This window comes from Thunnus albacares, chromosome 11, assembly GCF_914725855.1.
Source record: "Thunnus albacares chromosome 11, fThuAlb1.1, whole genome shotgun sequence".
In the NCBI taxonomy this organism is placed as follows: Eukaryota; Metazoa; Chordata; class Actinopteri; order Scombriformes; family Scombridae; genus Thunnus; species Thunnus albacares.
The window spans coordinates 8405319-8424355 of NC_058116.1; the positions used below are offsets into that span (position 1 = coordinate 8405319).

At 39.3% G+C, this 19037-nt stretch overlaps 1 long non-coding RNA gene across 1 annotated transcript; it reads left to right on the forward strand.

Moving 5' to 3' along the window:
* Nucleotides 1-3552: 3552 nt before the first annotated feature.
* LOC122992373 lies at nt 3553-13905 on the forward strand. Its single transcript, XR_006406035.1, has 3 exons — nt 3553-3675; nt 4236-4390; nt 13351-13905. It is a non-coding gene; the product is annotated as an uncharacterized LOC122992373 (long non-coding RNA).
* The last annotated feature ends 5132 nt before the right edge of the window (nt 13906-19037 follow it).

The following is a 19037-nucleotide window of genomic DNA, read 5'->3' on the forward strand; positions in this document are numbered from 1 at the left end:
TAGAAAGGGAATCCTACTCTATTCTCTTTCTGTGAAATTTCACTGGGAAACCCCTTAAAAAGAACTTAAGACCTTTTCCAGGAAGTTACAATTCAGGTTTAACATTGCACCTATTTACTGTGCTGCATCTTATACCTGTGAGGCATGAGTGAGATATTTAGAATTAGAGGGGAAGCACTCTCTTTGTTAAGCAGTTACCTGGAAAATAGGTGTCAATATGTTCAAATAAATAACTGTAACTCAACACACTACTACTAAAGTTACTTTTGGGGTTCCCCATGGCTCAGTGTTGAGACCATTGTTGTTTATTTTGTACATAAATAATATCTGTGAGGTTTCAAAAATGTCAAAAACTATATTATTTGCAGATGATACAAATTTATTTTATTTTGGTAATGATTCGGGACAACTTTTGGATACAATGGAAAAGAACTAGAAATGCTAAAGATTTGGTTTGATTCTAGCAAACTAACACCGAATTTAAGTAAAATTACATTTATAATCTTTGGAATCATTTAACTAACTCAAACAGGTCAAGTCATGATAAATGATATTGAAATAGAAAGAATGTCTGAAATTAAATTTCTTAGAGTGAATAGATAATAAATTATGCTGGAAGCCACATATAAATTATATCAAAGTCAATTGTAATATTATATAAATTTAAAGATCTTCTAAATCAAGCTTCATTATACACCTTATACTGTTCCTTCATAGTCTCATATATAAGGTACTGTGTGGAAGTGTGGGGAAATACATATTAAACAAACACTAATCCAATCTTCATCCTTCAAAAGAGAGCCATAAGATCTGTAAACAAAACCACTTACAGAGAACCATCAAACCCACTTTCTATTAAATTAAAGGCTCTAAAATTTAAAGATTTGGTTGACTTTTAAAATGGTTCAAATCATGTACAAAGTTTAAAATCAATTATTACCTGAAAGTATCCAAAAGTTGTTTCAAATGAGAGAAAGTCAACATGACATGAGAGGAATTTGTATGTTCAAAAAACAATTAGTGAGGACTGATGTAAAATATTGTATTACAGTCAAAGGAGTTAATTTATGGAACAACTGTAATGAGGAAGTGAAAACATGTAAAACATTTAGTAAGTTTAAACGAACATTTAAAAATAACATTAAACAAATATGAAATGGACGATCAGAAAGAAAGACTGGCAAAGAAGAACAGAATATGTAAATTGTTGATTTGTATTGTTCTGTTTGTTTTGCTCTGATTGTTTTTGTCTTAATTATTTTTGTTTGTTTTGATATTTTTTTTGATTGCTTTCTTTTGTCTGATTTTGATTGTTCTGTTTTGGTTGATTGAAGTCACCTTTCGAGGTCTAACATAACGTCTTTTAAGAGAATATTCATTATAAGCTGTGGCTTCAGCCTACACCTTTTTTTCAAACTGCAGAAAAAAAACTCTGGTTATTGTACTGCTTTTTTGAGTTGCTCTATTTAAGTATCTGTCTCTTTTTTCATGTGTTTATGTATGTATAAAAAATGAATTTGTAAATGCAGACCGGAAATTAAATTCTAAATACACATAATGCAGTTTAAGTTATAGGGGAAAAAAAGAGGTTCAGTTATTCCTCTGACAACCCTGTTAATCCATCTTAAACCTCAGTGTCATTGTGTGCCTTTTCAGAGAGTAATGTCAACATGCTTTGCATTGCAGACTCTTAGAAACATTGTGTGAATGTGTGTGTCTTCACGCATGTTTTACACCATCATTTGTTTGCTTTTTTAGGCACAGCAGCAGCCTCACCTGTACCAGTCAAACCTCATTCTGAATCCCGGAAACAAGAGACAAGCACTTGAATATGCATTTACTTCGCCTACAGACTAACTTAAGACTTGTGACCTGTGATTACAGTGATGAGAGTCTGTCAAAGAATGGCAGTGACACATTATATAAAATGTTTTTCTAATTCGTTGAACAAAAATGTATCTGAACTGTCACTCTGCTGCCCAATTCTGACAAGCATACTCACAGCATGGCGTCAGCTGCAGTGCCATTTGTTAGAACATTTGTTTCCAAAGAATTACAAACTTTCAGAAAAAAATTATGTTTTAAGAATTTTTTTAAAATTAGCCATGTAGATGCCTTCAGTAACAGATAGATAGAGTTACCTTTTATTTGAATAAAAGAGCTTGTGTGAATCTAGGAGTTAGACTGTACTGGTGCAGAAATGGCAAAGAAATCTCTAAATGCAACACTTCTTCATACACATAAAAGGACCAGGAGCTTCCTCGCTAAACTCTGTCAGTATAGATGTGCTTTCTCATATCCCTGTCCGCTGTGGGCAGCACGGTGCTGGTCATAAAAACTATCTGCCGCTTGCCGCCAACACAGGACGCTGTCCTTTCTGACGGATCATCATGACACACTGCGGTGACTCACAACATGTGTCTCTGTTTTTGTTCCTCAAGATGAAGGAGAGAAAAAAAAAAACACAAAAGGCCTACTGACCATTTTTTGAAAACACCAGCTGTCAAGTTGATATGTGCGGGTTTGTGCACGTGTGCATGTGTGTGCAGCCAGGACACCGTCATCATCCAGACCACAGTAAATTAAATAGTAGCTGGCGGTCAGAGAGGAGGTAGGACTGGAGGCAGGTCATGGTAAATACCACATGACTCATGTACAGTTGGCCACGTGGATCGAACAGATTTGACGTGTTCAGCCAAATGTACTTTTTCAGACCTTTGCTGCATCAGTTGATACAAGGCAACAGAAAATATCAGATAACGCCTCACAGTTAATAAAATACTTAACATACAGCCAGTGATGAAAACATTTCTCTTGTATCACCACGGGAAATAACAGAATAGAGTGTGATGATTTTGAGGGGAAGGGTTTTTGCTTAGAGGCAGATACTGTTCGTGCCCTCCAAGCTCGTAAAGTTACACCTCACTGATGTATGTAGAATATGATTGCATGGGGGGCCATATGAATTTAAAGGTATATTGTCAAATCCAGCAGAGTATTAGGCCTCAGTGCAGCAGTATTCAGGCAGCCAAAATATTCATTTGGTTTGTTTTCATCTGTTCAGTCAGTACAGAAACGACTGGCTGCTAGAATCAATATGCCATGTAAATATCATATCCAGGACTCATACCCAATGTATTAATGTGCCTGTAAACACACAAAAGTCTTGTTCATGCTTTGCATGCCTTTGCATTTACTCTTATTTACTCCAAACAAGTGCATACAAGAGTTTTGGAGCTTTTGCAAGGTGTACTTTTCTCTTTCTTTTTCTTTTTAAATAGACTAGCTGTGTCCCCCTGATTTCATTACATCTAGCCCTGATGCACAACTGATCACTCAGGGTTTTATCAAATTGTTACAGGGAGATTGGTAAAAAAAATACAAACACCCTGATTCTGTGATGGAGTACAGCACTTTACATTCCTACATCAGTATTGTTGCAATATAGCTTCCAGCCACCAGGGGCAGCACTAAGCGCACTGCTTCTGCACAGCTCTTCATTCTGTGAGTGAAGAAGAAATCGGCCGCCATATTTAATTTCAGGTTTGCTGTATTGACTTTAATGGAAATCATCCTTTCTCCATCACAGTAAGTCATAATTTTGTCACTTTAGACTTGCTTGATATTGTTTTTGTCTCTTGCCTTTAAGACACTGAGAGGACTGCCTTCCCTCTGGTAAGTTCATACTTTGAATACAACAGAGGTGCAGTGCTACATGTATGGTTAGCAAACTCTAACTCAGTGTTTACACAGGCTCCGTAGCAAAAGCAGCAAGTTTGCAGAGCAGCAGCAGCAGCTACAGGATGTATTCAGACTAAGAATTGAGTGTAGCCATTTTGGCAGCCTAATACACAATCACTGTTGATATGCCTGCTTTTTACCCGCATATAGCACAAACTGTATTGATTAAAATACCTGTTCCATCATATCTCTCCATCTATCCCTCTCACTCTGCCTCTCTGTCTCCTTCACCATGTGTGGCTTAAATTACAAAGCTTTCACTCAGAAATGACTCATGTTGGGAGAATGCACTTCTTTCTCTTTCCTAGTTTTTTTTTTTTCTACTGTCTTATTGCCTCTCAATCACACTCTCCCTATTTCTTAAGATCTCAATATATTCTTTTTTTCTCAGTTCCCAAGGCCATGTCAGTATTGCTCTGCTGTGCTTTCTTTGTTTTCTCTGAGCGATTCAGCTGATGGAATAAAACACCTTTTTCACACCTTTCTGTGTGCAGCAGCAGCCAGAGTCCGAAAGTGCATCTTTACAGACTGCGACAGCACAGATCCTCATCCTTCCTTTGAAAGACCATCACTCAAAACACGGCAACCCTTCGATCCAAGTCCAGAAGGGGACAGTGTTGTGTGATATGAGGGGGAAAGAAGCACAGAGGTAGGGATTGGGGGAGAAAATGGAGATGGATAGACATGAGCGGATGAAGAGAGAGAGAAAAAAGGAGTACAATTAGTCATCGATTTCAAAGACAGCATATAATAAAACATTTCCCCCTTAGGTAAACCTGGTGAATGCAAACACGAATTAGCCGCCCACGCTTACTCAGTGAATAAGGCTAAAAGAATGCATGGCAGCCCACTCATCGAACACCACAGAGCCACTCTCTCCCCCTCTCACTCATTTTCTCTCTCCTCTTTCCGCCGACACATCTTATAATGGGTTTCACCTCCACCACTCAAACACGGGCTTTGGCAACAAAAAAAAAAAACAACAAAAAAAAAAAAACATTCATTTGAAAGTAAAATTGAAACATTGTTTTAAAAAGGTCCACGCCTGAGAAGTGACTGTCAGTTTTCAAGATTTTTTTTTCAGCTGCCGGATTCATCGTCAAATAGCAGCACAATGATGGGGGCGTGACAACCTGGTGAAAGGGACTGTCGGTTTTGAATTCGATGAAAAGCATCGTGTTTAATGGAAATACAAGTACATGTACTTGTACTTGGCGGGGGGAACACAATCCAAAGAAAGCCCCTCTCCATCCCCAAATAAAGAAAAGATGTGTTGACAGCAAAGGCCACTAATGCTACACAGCCATAGAAAATTATGATGAAAATAAAAGTTGTGCATGAGTACTGTACATTAATGAGGGCAAACTAGCATTAAATGAATGAAAGGAACGAGGCTGAGCCTACTCAGAGAGTGAAAGGATTGGCAGAATGCTGTACAGAAACAAATGTTAGGGAGTGTCCGTTATCCGCAACCACGTGCATGCATAGTTCACGCATACTCACTTTTTTACACTGATACTCACCTGAATGTGTCTTTGCTGTTACCGGAGCAACAAGCAAAATTTCAAGGGCTCTTGTGCTGCATTGGTAGCCAGCAGTTGATTTCTTTATCAAACATGCATTTTTCTCTCGGTGTGTCTCTCTCTCTCTAACACACGGTCTCTTTGATACACAATCAGTCACTCATAAAGTCATTGTAGTCTTTGCACAAGCTGACAATCAGCAAATACTGACTGCTCTTGGGGGGTGGGGGGGAGACAGAACAAAAGAGCAAGAAATTCAAAGGCAGAATTTCCCAAAACCACATGGGCGTTTTACAGTGTCAAAAACGTCAAAACTGTGACAGAGGTTAAAGAAATGACGGCTTTTGTACTTGTTACTTGTGTTATTTTGTGTGTGGGCAGAAGAAAAAAAAACCCAAAAAAATCTCAGAAGCAAAATGAGGGAGCGGCGTCGCTGCGATCTCAGCGGTGTAAAGGCTCCTAACATTTACCCAGCATTTATGACTGAGGAACACATCTGACTCACATCGCAAAACTGAAGAATCTCTCACTCCTTTGGTCATTCTCTTGATCTCGCTCTCTCTCTCCCTCTCTCTCTTTCTCTCTCTCTCTCACACACACACACACACACGTACACACATACACGCACGGTCTGTTCGAAACCACAGTGAGTCAGGGACAAACCACAAGCAGTAGTCAACCCTTTCACTGTGGGGAAGCACAGTGACATCAAATGTGACCTTAAACATGCTGATGAGCTCTGCACTTATAACACTGCTCGTACACACACACACACACACATGCACGCACGCGCACACACGCGCACACACACACACACACACACACACACACCCTGTATTATTATTGAACATGCAAATACATAGACTGGCAACTGAGAAAACCCCACTTTAATTTACTGAATCTCGCTGTTCACCTTTCCAAATAAATGCAATGTCAATCAGAGACCAACTGGAAATGTTTCTCCTCGTGAAACGGCACGCTCTTTGTTTGACTGCAATATTACTTGTGAGAATATTCCCCGTTTCCTCCAAAGTGAGACTGTTAATTTGAGAGTTCTCAATGTACTCAGCTGCAGAAACTATGAACTCACTTTCCGTTTCCCTGTAACTCTTGTTTTCAAGTAAGCTAATCAGCATCTCCTGCATTAGTCACCTCTTTACCCTCTCCATCCCTCTCCCTTCATCCCCGCCGTCTGCCTCCTGTTAGCGCTGGCACTGTTTGGCTGTGTAAGTGTCCTTTTGACTGTCATCTTGTCTGGGGCCTCAAAACACTTCTCCCGCCTCCGTATTCTCTGCCTTAATGTGTATGAGTCAGGGTCTTAAGCACAGCTTTTACAGTGGTAAGTGTTGAGGGCTTTTTATGTGTATATGTGTGTATGTGTGTATTTGTGCGCTTGTGTTTTGCATGCATTTGAGTGCATGTTTGAGTGGTTTGTGTGTGCACGTCTGCTAATACCAATGGGTACCATTATCCTCCCAGTACTTCATTAGAATTAAATGTCAGAGTGATTACCTGTGTCTGTGACTCACCTCTCAGCCAGGTGCTTTCTCTCTGCTCCCACATGCAACCTGCACACCAGGAATCCACAGTATGCAGATACTCACACACACACGCACGCACACACACACTCACTTGGACTCCTGACACATTGAAAAAGAATGTGACATACCTTATGGCCAAACTACTCACCCACAGATATACCTGACAAATCACAAATGAATCTGAGATATCATCACCTCATAACAAAAAGCGCATAACGGCTCTGCTACCTCAAGTCCAGACTTATACCTTCATCTCCATCTTACCATTTAACCCTCGCTGCTCAGCCCCATCTGTAAAACTCTCATGTGGTGCATTTTTCAGTCAGCCTTTGAAGTCAAAGTGCATTTTTTTGGTCTGCTACATCATACATATCTACCCTATAAATCACTCATCCTGTGTTCTCCTTTGGGAAAAAAATCACAAACCAAAGAGAGAAATTTATATTTTAATTTCATGATGGTGCCCTCTGTGTCATCCGCTTACGTAGTTGGAGTACTTATTTCGATACAGCAAATCATATCTTACATAAAACAATAACGTCAGCATTTGATCATAGGCAGAGCAGAAAAAGAAAGGTCACCGAAAGCGCACGGACAGACAAGACAGAGCAGCACAGCGTAACAGCAGCAGCAAGTTATTCAGACCATCAGGGGGAAGGCAAGAAATATACACAAATCTGTTATATTGTAATGTATTCTCATGCATGCTGCTCAGAGTCAGCGGCTCTTCTGGCAGCAGCACAGTGTCTCTCTCTCTTCTCTCACTCTGTGCGCATGCAGGCAGAAGTGAGAGTGAGTTACTATGGTTACTGCGGGGACGCTCTTTGTCTCTGTCACTAAACTTTCTCATGATTCCCAGTAATAGGTTAGGTTAGTATGCCTATGCAAAATCATGAATGTAAGTGCCTCAACGCTGAAATCTAGTAATATAACATAATTTGATATTTTTGGTTAACATTATACATGGTTCCCAACATGCTCTAATCTCTCTCAAATCAATCTCTTAAATCTCGCGCCAAATAAGAGCCAATGCTTCACCACAACTGGCTCAAATCAGTGCAAGTCTGAACTCAGCACACCAGCTTATCTAAGGCTGTTTCTCAGGTGGAGCAGGGCTGGATGGGATGAAAAATATTTCAAATATGAAACAGCCATTCTTCTAGTAATAATTTGCTGTCGTGATTCACCCAACTATATACTGTTCTTGGTTTTCATAGCACCCTCAATCTAACTAATCTAGACTAGTGCAGGTGGCTGTTTTTTGACTCCAAGTACAAGGCCTCTCCACTAATTATGTATCTTTGCGAGTTGCTCTCCATTTTTAAAATATAACCAGGTGCCCATGTTTACTTCTATTTGGATACACCTGAGAGACTATGGTGGGGAGTGTCAGATGTTAGGAGCAACTTGGTTCATTCACTGGGGAAAAGTGCACTGCAAACGTCAGGTTAGATAGCTAAATAGCTGCTCAGCTGCAGCACATTAAACAGCATATAAACATACCTGCAAATGTCACTTGGGACTTGTTAGATGGTTTTCTGGTTGTTGCTCTTCAAAATTTCTGTTAGTGACACTGTCCATCCATGACTTGTAGCTACAGTAGTTTGTTTGCTTTGTTTCCATTTCGTACGGTGTAGCTTGGACTTCGACTAAATATTTCCACCTTTCCACCTACTTTCTCCTTTTCATATACCTGTAAAGACAAGGAGACAATTTTAGAGACCTTTTAAACAGGTACTTCACCCAAAATCTGGCTTTTGATTATTGAACCCTTTGATTTATTTATCGACAGTGCAGTGTCCAGCTAGCTAGAGTGAAGGTTTTAATATTCGTGAAATGAACTAGGTTGTACAACCACATCTGAAGGCAGAAGTGTTGATGAAGCGGGGTAAAAAGCCTGCCCTGATAGCCTCCTCCTGGCTGCATCATACTGGTTCACTTATCTCTCTCCAAGAGCTCTGTGTCTTTTGCATGTCCACCACGTGATGGAAAAAGAGCTTGTTAGTCCAAATCCTGCTGTATTTCTCACCTTCACACAACTGGCCACTCGCTGCATAAAGGGGGCATGCCTGTTTCTGAAAGTTAGTTAACTGTCAGATACAGTCCCCCTAATTCTGATGTCAGAAAGTTGAGGGAGGGACTCAGTTCAATTTAATTAAATTTTATTAAATATACTTTATTTGCCCCTCAAGATGTAATTTGAGCAAATGCAATTACATACATGCAATTCATTCACACACATAAAAACATTCTAAAAATACAAAACATGAAATTATGTGAAAACGGCTTTAAATACTCAAGGGTTTAAGGCAGTGGCCAGTTCTTAGCTGGTCAACAATACCCAACACAAAGAAGGCACATTATGTCAAAAAGTGCATTTTTCAATCATCACTGTGTAAAGAGTAATTGCTTCTGATATAAAACCAAACTTCCTTCCATTTGTTGTACATACAGTCAATGTAAAACATGCTTTTTCTCCAAGTTACTGCTTGCTAGAAGACACATGGAAATGGGGAAGGAGAGGCAAGGAGCAGCAGAATACCAAAGTCTGGCTCTTCCTAAAAAATGGTGATACACAGACCAAACACCACCATCCCTACCAACACTGCATTTTTGAGCAATGAGAATCATGTGCAGAGAAAATGAATAAACCTCTTAGCATTTGATCTTTCCACATCTCCAACAGCCACACCTAAGGGAAGCATAAATCATATCATGACTTGTATGTCTGACCAAGCAGACAAACAAGCACACATACGCACAGGTGATGCCTTGTCAACCCGTCAAATGACGTAAGACATCTGTAGTCTCTAACAGTCAATAACTCAAGTAGAAGAAAATAGATGGCTTCTATTTTTTAGAATAATAGTTAAAAAATTAGAATAATTGATGACCTTTCTGCATCCTGTCCTACATACACTTGACAGTGTGGCCATTGCTCAGCTGTACCAACTCTGCTCAACAACATCCTCAGTTGACAGTATATTACACCAAATAACTCCACTCCACCCAGTTTGTGGTGTCCCATCAAGGAGAGGATTATTATGGGATGTGCGGAGGTGGAGAGCTAGGTGACAGAGGTAGGTTGAGCTGAACTCAGAAGACCTTTGGCTAAGTGCTAGAGGAAGAACTGTCAGTGCAGAAGTCCTGGTAATTGACGATCTACAGCATTCCTGCTGTTAATATATCTCTCCCCTGCCTACCAACACTATGCTGCTCGGCGCAGCCACCTACGCAGTCATAAGGCTGTTGTGTATCGAAGACCTTGAGCTCACCAATCGAATGTTCTATGGCTTTAAAAGAGCATGTTTTCACAGCTTCTCTCAGGCCTTAATTTTCTTTTCCCTTTACATGCTTTGTCAGGAGCCTCATATTTCTCTCACCTCTTTGGAACTTTTCTTCGTGCTCAACCCCAGTACATACAGTGCAGTTGAACAGGCTTTATGGTTGACTATCCACACACACATGTGACTATAAATGATTGTTTTTGGTGTTAGGTAGTGCCAGTGCTATAAGGTGCTGTGCGAATCGGATGCAATAAGTGTAGAAAGTGAGAGACGCTGTGAGATCCTGGGAGTTTTTGTAGCACAAATGAGGCAGAAATATGCCTCCATTATTACAAAACACATCATTGACTTCACATCTCTCTACATGGGGCAATGTATGTCTCTTTCTGTGTCTCTGATCTCAGCAGCTTCATAAACAGATTTCTGTAGCATTCACTGCTGCACACACATCTGAATGATTAATTATGAGAATGTACAATATACAGTATTTAACCTCATGCCACAAAAATAAGGCTTTAAGTTGTAATGTAAACAGGCTTTAGATTTTAGAGACACATAGACATACAATATATGCTTCATGGTTAACATCACAAATGATGCGCATCAGTTCACCATGTGGCATCTCAACTATTTTAATCATGATTGATTTTTTATAACCTTACCTGTTCTATTACCACTAAAAGATGTAAACACACCCAGGTTTTTGGATCATGTTGGAAATAACATTGCCAGTGGGCTGTTTTATTTGATGTTACTTAATACTTTGCAGCCCTTAGTGTAGTGCACAGAGCAATATGTGTCTGTGTGCCAATATACTTGTCTGCTTTGGGCTTATAGCATTTATTGTAAATTCAGAATATGTGTGTGCTTAATCCACATCAGTCCTCTGCCATCAAGTAAAATGATGATGTACACAGCTGAACATGAAGATGACAGACACACTTTTTACACGGTATTAAGTAAAGACACCCCGTTGCTGGCATATTGGAACGTAAAAACATTAAGGGATGATAATACAGTAGATACCACAATTTTTCATGTGTTCTCTTGTGTTTATTACAGTTAGGACATTAAGGGATCGCAGGCCACTATCATTAATTCAAAACTGAGAAAAAAAAAAATTAACTTGTGGTAAATGATAAATGTTGTAATAATATGCAGCTTAAGCCCTATTTGCACAGGACTAGTATTACCTGGAGTCCTCCTGTGATGTCTAATAATTGAAGAGGTCAACTGTATTCTGCTGTGTCCATAATCAGTGGAGATTTCCACTGAAAATTAACTTCCATGTTTCTCAAAAGATAGAGGTCATGTCATAATATTAAGTCCCATTCAGACTGTATTAATATTCCAGGGCAAGGTTGGTAATAAAATATTTGCCTGCTGTAAATCCTAATGTATTCTTGCCTTTGCCCAAGTACAGGGGATGGTTTGTAACAGACAACAATATTTAAACTGCTTGCTGAGCTATTGAACAGAGTCCAGGAAATACAGATCTTTGCCCAAACAAAACTAAGAAAATACACTTTTAAATATTTAAAATACAAGGTATATCTCCGAATGGGACTTACCGAAAGAAGAAGAAAGAAGAAAGAAAACTATCAGTTGTGTGGTGTGGACGGGTTTAAATGGAACGGGCATATATATGTAGCGCCTTTCTAGTCTTCAGACCACTCAAAGTGCTTTAACACTACAAGCCACATTCACCCATTCACACGCTGATGTCAGGGGCTGCCATGCAAGGTGCCAACCTGCTTATCAGGAGGATCTAATCATTCACACACACATCCGCAATTTGGGGTTCAATATCATTCCCAAGAACACTTCGACATGTGGACTGGAGGAGCTGGGAATTGAACCACTGATCTTCCGATTAGCGGACAACCCGCTCTACCTCTTGAGCCACAGCCACCCGTTTACAATTACCGATCAGTAGAGACCAAACCATCGGCACCACTTTCTGATAAGGCACACTTTATAAAGGGTTTAGAAGCTGTAATTTTTGCCCAGATGTCTTGCAGCCTTTTTCCAGAAGGTAGTTGGTCAAACAGTCCATTGGAGTGGAATCATGAATCAAAGACCTAGCTGAAAAGAAAAGCAAAGAGTCATGCTGGATGAAGATTTTCCACAACCTGGCAAACCCAAACTTGTACATACATAATTAATAAATAATTTAGTAAACATTAAGTAAATCATTATAATTTATGAACCCTTTATAAAGGGTGCCTTATCAGAAAGTGCTACAGATATTTTTTACTCAATGAATAATCAAGCTGAACTTTCTGTACTGGATCATTAGTGTCACTAATGACAAGTCAGTTGCTTTTTACAACTTTTGCAACTTTCATAGCTCCCTTCACTACGACTGAAAAAGCTATTGTCAGCACAGTAATAATATGCAGTATGTTACCTCCTGATAATTTACAGAAATTACCATGACTTGATAGCTCTAATGCAGATGAAATGGTTGCTGAGCTGTTGACATTATTAATAGTGCTTATAGGCCTCTTTTTGTACTTTGTATGTTGGAACAAAACAGATGCAACTTACTTAACAGGGATAGGGTTGAGCTGAATCCTTGGATGAAATGAGTATCCTGTACGAATAATGTACTTTTTACAAGCACGAATGTCCTCTAAGTAAAATGTGTCAATATCCTTACTCCTGATGGCGGAAAATCCTCATTGGGTAGCTGTGTCCTCATCATTCTGTGATAGGCCAGGTAGCCAAACACAGAGCTTCTTCCCTATACAGAGCCTATAGAACATTCACTGCTGCTGCGCCACACAACACCATCTTGCCATCGTCACAGCCACTCTGTCCACAGGGATTAACAGCTTGAAACTCTCACTGTTTCAACCCATATCCTTTTGAGGCTTAAAATACCAACTTCTATTAGGCCCCACCCACTTCCGATTTAAGCCTCACCCATTCCAAGTACAGCTATGGACAGAGATAATTTAGTTGGTTGAACAGATACAGATAATGGTGTACTCGCTCACCTCTACTTAACAGCGTCTTGTACTTACTGATGTGCATTTCAATAGTGATGCCAATGATAGAAAAAGTCAGTGACGACAAATCTTTGGACTGAACTTACTGATCAGTGAATGTAAAATCATTCAGCCTTCCTAGAAAAATAAATCCCATTTGAACAGATGTGAATTTGGTTTTGCAGCAATTCAGGTTTGTTTTTCTAAATTTTGTTTTGTATCTCACAAAGATTCCTTGGTATTTTTACACTTTGATTCTCTTTAGTTGGAGTAATGAGACATCTGGACGCACATTGAGGAGACTCATCTAGCATTCAAAGATCGCAGCATGGGGACCCATTTGGAGGATAAAAATAAAAATCCATCACAAATCCACATCTTGAAGTTTCCACTTTGAAGACATGGAAGGCATGCATGGCAGCATTAGAGGCCACTACTGCTACTAACTTATGTTATATTTCAGTCATCTCTGGATTCTGGTTCCTAGGAATTTCATAAGTGAGTGAAACAGAGCTTCATAACATTTTGTACCAACGGGAAATGATGCAAGGATTGGAAACAAGCTGTGACTTCAGACCACTATACTGTATGCAGTCTCAATTTTGAACATCAAAAATAACAAATGAAAAGAGCTTCTCAGTGGATTTACTCATTTCAACTGAGTTATGGAAAAATCTCGACTAACTTAACAAGTGTTATTGTATTGTTATGATACTTAATAGAATTGGTAAATAGTACACATTTGTCATTTTTGGATGGAAAATTGAAAATAAGTTTACAGGAAATTTACAAAACATATGTGACTGTATAGTATAGTATAGTATAGTATAGTATAGTATAGTATAGTATAGTATGGTATGGTATAGAAGGCTATTTTGCCCACAAAAAATTTAACTACAGCCACATTGAATAATTGTATTTATTTAAAAAAAAAAAAAAAAAAACACTATGGAATAAAAGTCACAAACAAAATATTGTTATTGAAAGGTCAAATGAAGCACAGCTGTTGATCAACCAGGAAAATTTTGTGTAATGTGCTTCACACTGTTTTCCAAGAACAGTTTCAGAACAAAGCTTTCCAAAAAAAATAATGGGAAAAAATGAATCTGTAAAAAAGTATTCATGTTTTAAGCCAATCAGTTTTCTTTTGAGTCTCCTTATTTTTATATATTGTCTCATCTGTTTCTTTAATTTCCTCTTCATCATTTCTTCCTCCTGTAAAGCACTTTGTAACATCTGTTTTGAAAAATAAAGTTTGCGTTCTTGCTTACCCAACTGAACAGCCTTATTGTAACGCTGGGATTACCCTGCCTGGTTCCCCTTGTCACTGTAGACCTGCTGATAGTCAAAACAAGGTACAATATGGCCATGAATGGATCGATCCCCCACCCACACCTCTTTCCTACTCAGCCAGAATGCGAGCCATGCCCAGAAAGTACACCAGCTACTGCTGATATCAAAGTATATTCAAAGCAGATACATTTCACATGCAACAGGTTCCAGTTTAATATTTCCGATTGTTGCTTTCTGAACTGGATGTGTTTGATTTATGGTCGTTTTTTTGTTTTCTTTTAAATAGATCACTGTATACAAACTGCTCATCACTACTGTCAGCATTCAGTTTTGATGGCTGAGGCAGGATTACCTGTTGAAATAAGTCTTTAAAGAGCCCATTTTGTCTCTCTTCATTCAAGGGCAGCAGCACTTGAGCAGCACTGCTAGGTGTGATTACTGCAGAGCTGAATAGGAGATGGAGAATAAAACAAAAGATTCATAAATACATGCTACTGGAGGCTCTGTCAAACTGCACACTCCTACACAGTGCCGCCCACACACACGTACACACTGCCACTACACACTAATGCGTATGCACACATTCAGATGGTGGCACACAAAGAAAGATAGTTGGATACACACATGCACAAACAAACACACATGTACGCGAAACACACACACACACACACGCACGAGTACATAGACAAACATGATGGCCCAGAGGCTTCTTTTGAAAATCTCAGATTTTTTCCCTTATCCTTCTCTTCAGTCGAACCATATGGGGAACGGGAAGAGAAAAAGTGCAGCAGAGGTGCAGGTTATCTTCATATTTATTCATCAGGGTTCATCTCTCTCCCTGCAGACAGCGCTGCATGAGAACATCAGACTGTGGGTAGGATACGCCTGCTATTCTCAGCTACAGGCTTCTCAGAGCCTGAGGTACTGAGGTCCCAAAGGCTGCTTCAGGTCCATGGTGAAATAACCCTTTCCTTGAGACCGGAAAAATACATCTAAAAGGATGTGGGACTTCAGGGATTTGTAGAATGAGCTGCAGTCGATCATATCATGCATACCACAAAGCAGAAACATTTAGCACTGTAGGTGTTCACTCTTTAACGTTTGTGAGGATATGGATGAGAGATCAGATTTTAGATCTGCCTCTTTTCTGAACTTTTACTCTTCTCCTCCATTCACCCCTCTACTCCATGTTGTCCACCCCAAACAACCCTACCATAAATACTTTATTCTTTATTTTACTTGTAAGATTTTTCACATACTTGTGCGAATGGGAATGTATTCTGCGTAAATGTGCGTTAGAATTTTTTTGCCCAATTACACTTGTGCATGTAGAAGTATGTATGCGTGTATGTGTGCCTGCTATTGTGTGTGTGTGTGTGTGTGTGGGACTGAGGAGCAGAGGCTAAGGTGAAGTCTGTGTTAGCCAGGCTGAGTGGATGGATGGAGAACATCCGCGTTAGTCGTGACTGCTCAGGCATCTGTAGGAGGATCTGACAAGCACTCACTGCTCCCTTATATAACACACTGGAGCACATTGAGCACTGATTATAAGGCCACAGGTCAACTCTCTCAACACCTCTGCAATAACGTGTGTGTGTGTGTGTGTAAATTTGCGAGATTTAAGATTATACGATTTAGTGTGGGTGTGGTTAGTTTATAAGCAAACAACTATTGCGTATTTGGACTGTATGTATATGTGTGCCTACTGACCCACAAAACAGCTGAAATTAAACATATGTCTAAAACTGGAAACGGTTCATTTTACAGTTAAAAGTATTCAATTTGATGATGCTGTTTACCAAACGAGTTTAAACAGGATCTGGTATTGAGTCAGAAAAAAAAATCAGAAAATCTATCGCATGTGTTTTTGATGTGTGTTTATGTTCAATTCAAAACTTTTTTTCTGTGAAGTGACTGTTTAACGCTCCCTGTAAAAAGAGATTTTATGCAACACACTTGGGATCCAGGATAACCTGTAACACATTCAGCATAAAGAAAGAAAGAAAAGAAAGAAAACAGAAGATGATCTTCCACACCTTTATACTTTTTGAGGATGCATTTTGATATTTACCACAATAGTTACAAGATGATACTGTGACTTAGCAACTGACCACATATCTGTTAATGTAATACTACTAAATATACTTTTTGGTCTGATTTTCATTACAACTTTGATGCAAGAGTTTTTAGCACTGTTAATGGATACTGGCTCTAATGTCTGTCTCTCTGTCTGTCCGCTACTATTGGATGGATTACCAGTATAAGCATAGACTTTCGTGTTCCCCAAAAGAGTAAATCCTGATGACCTTTATAATCTAACTTTAACTGTAGCATCACCATAAGGTTGACATTTCTGGTTTTGATGAAATTGTCTCCACAGCTATTGAATAGATTTTATGGATATTTTTGTTTCCCCAAGGATAAATCCTAATCACTTTTGTGATCCCCTCATTTTTACTCTAATTGTCCCTTATCCAGTGAAATATTTAAACATTTACAAGATGAAATGGCACCGAAAGAATTCAGAATGAACAAGGTCACATTTGCCATAGTTTAGAGAATAAATCATGCTAGTCAGCACAATTCTACTTTCAGTACATTTCTATTGATGAGGTTGAAACCCTCTTCCAGTACTTGATGTTATGATGATATGATGTTTGTATATATCTTTTGCAGCACGCATTTTGAGATGTCAAAGCAGGTAAAGCACAGGTGCAATAAATAACATTAATGATGGCTGAATCCAGAGGTGTGGAGTCTGTCACATGACACGTCTCCCTTTACAAAAGCATTATTCCCATGGCGATAAGGAAAGTGGTGTCCAACCTGACTGCCTATTTAAGATTACTCAAGATTTAGCATTTGAATTGCCACAAGATTTTATTTTTCTCACTCTTGACACATGAATGATTGTGGTGTTCTTATCACTTATCACTGGATAAGCTGACAAAAGGCTAAACTTATAAAACACATGGAGGGACATCCAGTGTCATAGCAGCAGCATAGACAACCTCGTTGTGCACCCTCTTTAAACTTTAATGACTGTGTGTGGGCAGTTTCTCACATAGTGAACACGTACATTTCCTTAGCCTATAGTCCAAGTAAATAACAAAAAACAAGGCAAACTACTACCGCTAAACAAGACATGATGGCTCAGTTTCACAAAGATCTTCTTGAGGAGAATGTGGCCTTGGTGAGGAGGAGGAGGAGGTAATGGCAAGATACTTCAAAGAGGCTGATGAGAAATCTGAAGCTCATGTCAACAGACATTAGATATGAATTGACAGTATGCACTCTATTTTGTCACGGCAGCGAAGATACAAGAACTATTCATTCTGAAACAGTAAACCTCCAGGAGCGTGTGTCTAATGTGGAAAAGTCCAAGGCTTTGTGCCTGAAGAATCTACAAACCTATGAAGCCAAACTCATTGAAATGGAGGACAGGGCACGCAGGGAGAACCTGCTTATATTCAGTCTCAAAGAAGGAGCTGAAGACTTGAATGCCCTTGCTTACCTGATGGAGAATATTCCAAAATGGTTCCCTGTCTTTGTGTCCACTCCGCTGGAGTTGATGAGATACCACCATCTTGGACATCTACCAAAGCCTGGTCCTGGCAAGGTACAACACTCATGCCCGCTAATTATAAAGTGCCTTTGCTATGCTGACAGAGGACACTTACTAAACGAAGCATGGAAAAATACTCCAGCAAGTTTGCCATGGACTACAGCAAGGCTACAACGAAATGTGGGAAACCCTGCTACAAAGTGATGCACAAGGTTTGCGCCCATGGGTTCGAAGCTTTCTTTCTTTACCCCACAACAATCAAGCTTCCCTGGAAAAGGACTAAAAGCGTTGGTAAATAAACTCTGAAAATGGTAAGAATGAACTAAGACTGAACTAATTTTTTCTCTCTCCAGTCAAACAGACTAACAGGAATCATGAACCATGACTGAAACTCCTTTCTTTCTTTAAATCGAACATAAATAATATGCTGTTTTCTTTTTGTTTTGTTAACTGCAGCTTACTATTATGTAGGCTGTTTGGTGGTCAAGGCTAAGTGTGGCACTACTTTTTTTCCTTTGTGTGTGTGTGTGTGTGTGTATGTCTGGGGGCGGGGGTGGGGGTGGGGGGTTGCTGGCCCATGTATCACTTGTATTTGAATCTTACCAAATAGTGTTTCCTGTGCAACTATATGTCATATTCAAATTTAAAAGGTTATGAATAATATTACTGTTTCATCATGGAATTCACAGGCTTTAAGTCCCCTCAGAAGCATACAAGCACTCTGAAGCTCCTTTATAGGAAGAACATTTATTTTACATTTAGACCTGATCACGTTATCTTGAGTCTGATGTACACAGATTTCAAAATAAATATTATCATGTGATTGCTTCCTCTTGTTCCACCAAAAAAACCCAAAGCTGTCCTTATTGCTGCAAAACATAACTCAAGTTATACTAATTTGGGCAGAGGGGGAAGTGATGATGGTAGAATCACTTTTTGTAAAATAGCTTAGAATGGTATTAAAATGGCTTTGATATGCACCTATGCTCCGAATTCTTTCAACGAGCATTTCTATGACTCACTGGCCTCCATATGATTAGATCCTCCACAATATCCGCTTTTGATAGGGGGTGATTTCAATGCTGTATGGCTTC